At 41.4% G+C, this 8,906-nt stretch overlaps 1 long non-coding RNA gene across 1 annotated transcript; it reads right to left on the reverse strand.

The window, feature by feature from the left end:
* Positions 1-408: 408 nt before the first annotated feature.
* On the reverse strand, positions 409-8,505 carry LOC114066984. Its single transcript, XR_003573285.1, has 2 exons — positions 8,406-8,505; positions 409-3,404 (listed from the first exon to the last, which is right to left on the reverse strand). It is a non-coding gene; the product is annotated as an uncharacterized LOC114066984 (long non-coding RNA).
* Between the last annotated feature and the right edge of the window lie 401 nt (positions 8,506-8,906).

Genomic DNA, 8,906 nt, shown 5'->3' on the forward strand with positions numbered 1-8,906 from the left:
AAATTACAGTTTATTTTCCTTATGGCTCCGTGTGGGTTACTTCAGTATTTCCTTTTGGAAAGCCACAGTATATCCAGCATATCTCACTCAAGAGAGCCAGATAAAAACATCAGTCAACAAAAAAGGCAAACAGAATAAGCAATTACTAAGTGCCATCCCTATATACATGCCAGGCTCATACCACTTTACCCACCCCTGTATGAACTGCTGTCACCAAGTGTATCCTCCATTGCCCTTAAGTACTTTTTAGCCTTTTACAGGTATTTTTTCCAATTCACTTGAATTTAAAAACAAAGCAATCTTTACTGAAAGCAATTCTGTACCTCATGTGACAGACACCTTGAACCAGGGCCAGTACGATGTCCTTAGACTTGTGTCCAGTAAAAGAAACCCCAGCCAGTGCGAATGCAATATTAACATTGATCACGTTATAAATGCGGAGAATGAAAAAGATCTTGACACATAAAGTGACTCCTCTTGTATTCAGGTGGTGTAATGCATGTCTTTGATTACTAAATATGTGCATTAACCTAATGATTGTTGTTTTAAGGGAAATATAATGAAATGCATGGGATGTGTAGAGCATAAAGTCACACTCCTGTAAAAAGCCTATCTGTAGCATTTCCTGACTTAAAAAAAAAAAACCCAAACACACACTTGAAAACTCAATTCCTTCATAACATCTGCAATATGGTACAATAATAATAACTCAGTGTTACGTAAAGCTAAAATCTGCTGCCAAGCACGAAGGGTGCCAAGTTAAAACTGACTTGCAGATAACCATTATCACGGTGGAGAGTTTTTCCTGGATAAGAACTTAAACACTGAAAGTGAGTTTTCACAAATCAAAGCAGTCTTTAACTCATGTAAAATCTGAACATTTTTTTTCAGTGACGAAAATCCTTTGGCTCTATTAATCCAGTAGATGAAGAGCATTTAAGAGCATGACCCCACAGGGCAAAGGTTAAGGCATAAGTTGGGATATCTATTTTGCAGTTTCTGTTCTAAATTCACTAAAGAGGAGATTTTGTCTTTTAGTTCTCCCTCACTGGGATGCAAGTAAAAGGAGAGGGGAAGGGAGGAATAATGAAAATTACCATCTGCTCCTTTTTATCCAGATATATCACTCTTTCTGTTTACTTTCATTAAAAGCAACCAGAAATACTTTGCATAAGGCAGTTATGTTAATATGCCATTATTAAAATGTTTGAATTTGGTTCTGCCTGAGCCAGTGTTCAAAACCTCATCCTGGCTACTGAAACCAAAACATCATTTATGCACCTGGTTTCTTGAATCAGTACCTTTAGTAATGCATTTTCCAGGTCTCTCTTCCTTTATAAAAACCTGCTTTGCAGAACCCTTCCATAGCCAGAGAAACAGGAAGGGATCAACTACAGGCAGGATGTAAAAACCTCATTGCAGAGACAGGAAGCAGAAATAATATTACCAATCAATAACTAAGAGAATTAACACAGAGCTCAGCTTTTACCAGAAAGCACAGGCTGCAGGCGCTGTAGCCAACATATTCATTGCATGGAAAAGCAGATTTTTATCAGTTGGAATGCTTCACTTCCATATGTGACATCAAAAAAATACAGTCAGCATCTGAACTGCCTGGACCAGGTAATGGATTGGACCCTGCCCATCTCCCTCTGCTGAGATCAGCCTCCCTCACTGCACTCAGCATTAATCCCAGCTCATCCAGATTAGAGGAGCTGAAACCCACATGGGATACCACTCCCATTTCAAATATAAACCCAAGAAAATTATATTGATATATTTCAGAGACTTGTAGAACACTCCAAGTCCATTTAACTGATCAAAGAAGGTTAAAGAAATCACAGCAAATAACAAAAAAAGACCTAGCTGGGAACCTGGTTTTCCAGGGTTGTGGATACCTTATTAATTTCATTATTTTTTTTCTTTCACAGGTTTCCTGTTTCAGACATTTTAAGAAAAAAATGTATTTAAGATGTCAAAAAAAAAAAATCTTCTCAAGAACCAGCAATAGTCTCTCTAGGGGTTATTTTAGGCAATTCTAATTCTACAGTTTCCTCTTCATACTGGATAAGGATCTTGCATAGTGTCAGAGATTTGGTATGTGGACACAATCTTGGCCCCAGGACACGAAGTTGTCATAGCTACTCTGGATGCTTTCTAAACATGCCCAAGTCCTCCACAAGATCCTTCCCAGGTTTCATGGTCTGCAGGGGGCTTCTCTTTAAAAAAACTAGAGTTTGCAAGACTGTATAACACAGTTTTTCAGGTAGAGTTTGTAATTGTTCTTTTGCAAATACACTTTTTTAAAATTATAGATTAGGGAAAGGGTGAGAAAGAGAGACTACAGACCAACTAAGAGACAGCTCATCATCTGAAAACAGAAGAAAATGGTCCAATTCTTTCATGCAAACTATACAATAAATTCTGGTTTGTTCACAGCAGAGTAAAACTGGAATAAATTCATCAACCCAGAGAAGCTGAGTTTGGATTATACCAGAACAGCTGAGAGCAAAGCCAGGCCTTTGGTTCTTACATTTTGCTCAGCTCTCCTATATGTTGAGAAGAATCATAGATCAGCAGCTCCTTGTCTCTGGAAATACACAGAAATGAAGTAATTTTCTTTTGGACCTTAAGGTAAAAGAGTGGTTTCATTTCCTTTATCTTCCAAGCAATAATCCTGGACTGAGGTATGGTCATTCTTCAGAACATGGGATAATAAACCCTCTGATGTGGGAGAAAGCAACATTTTACTCTGCATATTCAGGTTACTCTTTATTCTTTGCCATTGACAATGCAAGAGGCGAGAGCAGAATAAATTGTGAACAGGGATTGTTGATTCCAAAGGTGACTACAGGGTATATTTATAGCAGCAAAGTTAACAGGGGAAATTAGTAAATGGAAAGTGGTTTAGAACAAGCTCTTCAGCAAGAACTATTGCCATAAAATACTGCTATTGAAATACCAAAAAAAAAAAAAAAAAAAAAGGGAAACAACCCATCTTAGTAGGTTAGGTCTGCTTTGAGTAGGAGGTTGGACCAGATGACCTTCGAAGTCCCTTTCAATCTAAATCATTCCATGATTCTAAACAAACCAGATTTTTCTTGTAAATGTAGTTGTTCAAGAGACTAAAAGAGATTTAAAAATCAAGATTGATTGGATAGGTGCTTACTATAATAGTAAAAATTACAAATAGTCACTTACAAGTAGCAAAAATATTACTTCCTCAGAAATACAAAAAATAACGGCCTATCATTTGATCACTCAAGTAAAGTCTGGTCAGACAAAAATGCAATGTATAATGCTTTTAGCAGTTTCCCAAAGCTTTCCCACTGCTGGAACACATTTGGGGAAGTGTATCCCTGCTTCTCTCTCAACTGAAGTTCTCTTGTTGGATCCCAAAAGACCTAGGAAAGGAAGCGATGTTGTTGAATACAAGATTCTATGAATGTCATAATGGAAAAGGTTTCAATGTATAACTTAGAGGAAATTTAGCCTTAATATGGGATATGCATCACTCACAAACAGGGCACTTAATTTTTATTGCCTTGTTGGTTAAGTTAATTATGTCATAACTGCTAGCAACTTTTCATCAAAACAGGAGGCTCTTCTACCATAGTTTTTACATTTTGCTCCTCTGGAGTGCACTGGAAAGCATCACAAAAGTAGACAGAGGACCACTGTTGAATGGTGGTATTTGAGCCTTCTACTTGCATCCCACTCAATCCAACCACGGAGAGAATGCCTTGTTATTTCAGGAAGATATTGCAGCCCAAATGGACCGCGTCGCACTAATTTGAACAGCAGCTACAATAATTATTTCCACTGCAGGTCAAATGTGTCCAGTGAGCTCTGTTAGTTCAAATGTGGTCATTTTAATACTTGCATTTATGTGCATATCTGTAGCTCTGGGAGCTACTTTGGTATCCACCATAACCATCTCTGTGTTTTCCCAGCGTTTTGACACGAAGCCGTAGATATTTCCTGAGACAAGGCAAGCGCAGAGACAGCAAAAGTCTCTTTTCTCACCAAGATGTATAATGCACCTTATCACTTTTCTTCTTTTTTTTTATCTCTATTAATCATCATCTACTTGCAAATATGGACTTAAAAGATCAGGTAATCTTTCTTCAGATGAGTGCACCTTATCACCACTATTTTAAGCCTGGGCCACTGCACAAGGTGCTATAGAGACACCAGCTATAAAGACAGTTCCTCCCCTGAAAAGCTTACCATAGGACACTACCATTGGACACAACACACCCAGAAACAGAAAGAAAAGAGAGACTTGTAGTGGCATTTGGCACAAGCTCAGGTCAGTTGTCATTTGGACAATACCCCCCTGTTAGGAGATCACTGGTAAGACCTGTATGACTACATGAGTGCTGCTCAGTTGTGCTTACCCAGCCAGGCTGACTCCAGGGGAAACAAACAACTAATCCATGGAAATTGCGTTGCCCTCATTGTATTCCTGGGTGGGAAGACAGGATGCTGGGCACGACATCACAGCAACTCAGCACAGAGAGATTCAAATTTGAACCCTGGAGCCCCTGTACATCTGGAGAAGGCAACCTCCCTGACCTTCCCAGAGCATGGTATTTTGAGGGCTTTTTCTGCTGCTGTTCTCTCACTTAATCCTTTTTAAAGCCACTACCAAGGAGGGAATAAGATCCAAAGATGAGAACTGAAGAGTTGTCCCACAGGTGGGGACTTGGCATAGCTGGAGAGTAAGATTGTTTTCCTCCTTCAGTGTCCCTCTTCCCCCTTCCTACTTGTGCCTCGCCACGTCATCCCTCCATACTCTTGGAATATTTTGACTCGAGCTTAACTGTAACCAAACTGCACTACACTCCAGAAAGGCTCAGCTAAAAGACCTGATGCTGCTGAGAAACATCTGGGCTTTGTTTTATGCAACCGAAGAGTTAAAATTATTGTCATAAATACCCTAATGTATAAAAGCTGCAAACACCCAACTGCAGTGTCAGGCTCCCAAACTGTACAAATGTATTTGTCTCTCATATTAGTAAATGTTATTTGAACAGAAATAGCACATTGTAACAGCCTAACAAGAAGCAGTCTTTCTGATGACGTTTGAGACTTCTTTTCTCCACTGTATGGAAATATTTAAGACTTAAAAGATTTATATTACAAAATAGCATTTTAAATGGCTCAGTCCTGTTCCCAGTGAAGGGAAAGAGGGTTTTACCATGAGCTTCAATGAAAATGGCATAAGGGCCAAGATGCATTTTAACATGATGTTTTTCCCCCTGTGTTGTTCCAAGAGTCAAGAAGTCTCTTCAAAGGCCCCTCTACTCCTTCTCCAAGACTAGAATTCTCACCTTACACACACATACCTGACAGAGGAAACTCAACATGAACTAGTAAGTGATGAAATCAGATCCTGTAAAGGGATTTGCGTTTGAGTAAACTCAGCAGCCTTTGATGCATTTTCCTTTTTTTTTGATTGACAGATGCTAAATTAATGACATAAATGGAGTAGTAGTCACAAAAAAATTTAAAATCTTTATTTCAATTTAAATATCACATGGACAAACACCATTTCTCTTCAACTGAGTTTTCCCACCAGCCCCCAGGATTAAAATGTTTTTTGTTGTTGGTTTTTATGGGTTTTTTCCCTTGGATTTTTTTAATACGTTTTCAGGTCATGCATTTTGCATTTCTGTTGATCCTTAAGTGTTATGTGAATAGCATAAAAGTTTACAGGAAACACGGAAATTATGCATCCTAATATTTAGTTTATTCTTCCTTCTTCTTCATTTTCTTATTATATATCTTCCTTTTTATTCATTTATTTAGAATTATAAGATCTGTTGGAAACTACACACTATGCATCTGTCCAGGGCCCGCACTGATGAGTTCTTGATCTAGTTTTGGTATGGTTAAATGTGGCACAAATTATGAAGAAAAGATGTTTATGTGCTTCCTGAAAGTTGTGTTAAAAAGAAGTCAGAGCATTATTAATGTGGTAATATGTATTGCACTGGAACAGGACTCACCTGATATCAATGTTCAGGCCTGCACTGTCTTTTCTTTTTTTAGTATGTCAGTAGTGAGTACTTTCTGACATACCTGCATTGTGGTTTTCAGCTGAGCACATTTCACTGAGTAAGAGAGACGTGTCGGACAAGCAGCTAAATTGGTTCCTAAAGATTCAGCAGGACTGAGTACTCCAGGATCCAGCGGCTCATCAGAATTATAGGATCCCAGAATCCCAGACTGGTTTGGGTTGGAAGGATCCTTAAGGATCCTCCCATCCCACCCCCTGCCATAGGCAGGGACACCTTCCACTAGCCCCGTCCAACCAGGGATGGGGCAGCCACAGCTTCTCTGGGCTATCTGTGCCAGGGCCTCCCCACCCTCACAGGGAGGAACTGCTTCCTAATATCCAGTCAAACCCTGCACTCTCTCAGTGTGAATCCATTCCCCCTTGAACTGTCACTATCTGCTCTTGAAAATAGTCCTTCTTTGCTGTTTGAAAACAGACTGCTCTTGTAAAAAAAGAAAGTAATAACAAATATTTTCCCACAGATTTTTTTTCTATGAATAATCAACCTGTGTTGCCATTAAAACTGAGCCTCAGAAGGTGAGCCACAGTATTTGCATATGCAGATGAACACAAGAAATGCTCTTGCTGAAGTCGAGGGTTTATAATCCCCAGTTACAGGTAAAGTCTTCTATAATTTCCTGCAGTATTTGCTCTTTGGGTTACTTATTCTTGCAGTATTCTTTGAATTGTAGCAAACTTGGAGCTCTGTCAGGGCATGGTTAGGTTGGATCTCAGGAAAAGGTTCTTCCCCCAGAGGGTGGTTGGCGCTGAACAGGCTCCCCAGGGCAGTGGGCACAGCCCCAAGGCTGCCAGAGCTCCAGGAGGGTTTGGACAACGCTCTGAGGGACAGGGTGGGATTGTTGGGGTATCTCTGCAGGGCCAGTAGATGGAGTTTGATGATCCTGTCAGGCTGGAAAGTGAGTGTGTAACAACCAAATCAGATGCAGCTACTGGGGCACAGAAACACGGGGTGTGTCCTCCCAACAGCATCCTGTCCATGGGAAAAGCTATGGATTTCCTTAGGTCTCACTGTAAAACAGCTCTGACCCTGTAGCATACATTAGTCAGCCCCCCACATTAGGGTTTGGCCTTGCACCCTTTAGGCCCAGAGCGGGACACCACAGGCAGCACAGGGAGATGCATTGGGATGGTTCGCTCACTGCTCTTCCCCTGGGGCTGCGCTTCGGTGGTGTTCTGCTTGAAGAGCCCTGACTGACCCTCTAAGCTTAAACACAGCCAGACAAACTTTTATCCCTGGCAATTATGAGGGGAAACACGGTAATGTCATGCAAAAGTGATGCAGTGACTTAATCGGAACCAAGTTAAGAGAGACGGAGAGAAGCTGTAAATCTCCTGAGAGCGCTGGGGGCTGTTGCAGGAGGGTGAAGCCCTTGAAGTGCTGGGAAAGGGTAACACCGGGCGGGAAAAAACCTTCACAAACCCAAACCCAAACAAACCAAGACGCATTTTACAGGGCGGGGAAAAAGTTACAATCTACCTGTGTATTTTAAAAGTGAAAGGTTAGAAAAGCCTTCAGGGAGAGCGCCCAAAGAGTTAATTTCCAGCAGCACTTGAGGCAGCAAAGCCTGGGAAGGCTCCCGGCGCCCTCTGGTGCGAGGCGGCAGCAGGAGTGGAAATTTCCTCTGGAAACCAGCTTTGATCCAAAGTTCAGGCAAATAAAATGACTCTTAAATGTGCCGACAGGACGAGGAGTAAGTTCCCTCCCCAAGGAGAATTTTGTTTGGGGGCAGCTTGGTTTGGGGGTGATAGGGAGCAAAGGGGGAAGGTTGCTTCTGATTTTTATTATCATTATTTTGTCTAGATTTTTTTTTTTCCTTTATTTCCACTCCGGAGTCTCAAGTTGGGCTGAGTGCAATATGAAGAAAGGAACCCTGAAAACCGGGTGGTGAATGAAAACCTTGCAGGATCCTTGGAATAGTGGTTGCAGCATGACAAACATCTTTAAAAAAAACCCAAACATAAATTCAAAAACCCATGCATGCCTCTTTCCCTCCCGTCTGGAGTTACCAGGGGAGGGCTATCCTAAACGACCACAGAGGAGGAGAGGAGGAATGTCTTTTTCCTACAATAAAAGAAAAAAAGGGGGGGGGGGGGGAAGAAAAGGCATTCTTGACTTCAAGCACCTCTCCCTTAAAATTGGAGGATGCTCCCTAACCCAAATCGATACCCTTATTTCAACTGCCAGGAGAGCAAGGGGTGCTCTCTGCCTCTCTGCTAGCAGGCTATGAATTCACTTTTTTTTCAAACGTCTTTGTTTACATTTTTACAATAATTAACAGCAATAATAGCTACTTTTGAGGAACAAATGCACAAAGCCCACCTATAAACGCAAAGGGGCCGACAGAGCATAACGGGAGAGCAAACCTGAGGGTCACTCCTTCTGGTACCTGCTGAGCAAATATACTCTAGTTTTAACCCCTAAAAAAAGGCGGGGAGGGAGGGGGGGAAGAAGGGACGTGCTGGCTGGGGACACATACACACACAGAGCTTTCCAGCTCATCTCTACCAGCTGTTTTTCCTTCATTCCTAATGTCTTCCCGCAAATGCATCTTCCAACCCCTCCCAGGAGACCTGGCTTTTTGGCAGGTACCACTTCTTGGCCGCGGTGGGGCCCGGCTGCGGACCCGCCCCGCGGGGTGCTCAGGTGGGCGATGGTCCCCGTCGGAACCCAAACTGATGTTACGGTGTTATGTGATGTTACTGGGATTTCAGATTTTCTTAATGAAGCTTTTTTAAAAATACATTTTTGTTTGGGTTTGAGTGTTTGCGTGTTTTTTTTTCTTAACCAAAAAAAAAAAAAAAAGGCTTTTTATTCAATTGC

This window comes from Empidonax traillii, unplaced genomic scaffold, assembly GCF_003031625.1.
Source record: "Empidonax traillii isolate 1590-97213 ecotype Southwest subspecies unplaced genomic scaffold, ASM303162v1 scaffold842:size270541, whole genome shotgun sequence".
In the NCBI taxonomy this organism is placed as follows: Eukaryota; Metazoa; Chordata; class Aves; order Passeriformes; family Tyrannidae; genus Empidonax; species Empidonax traillii.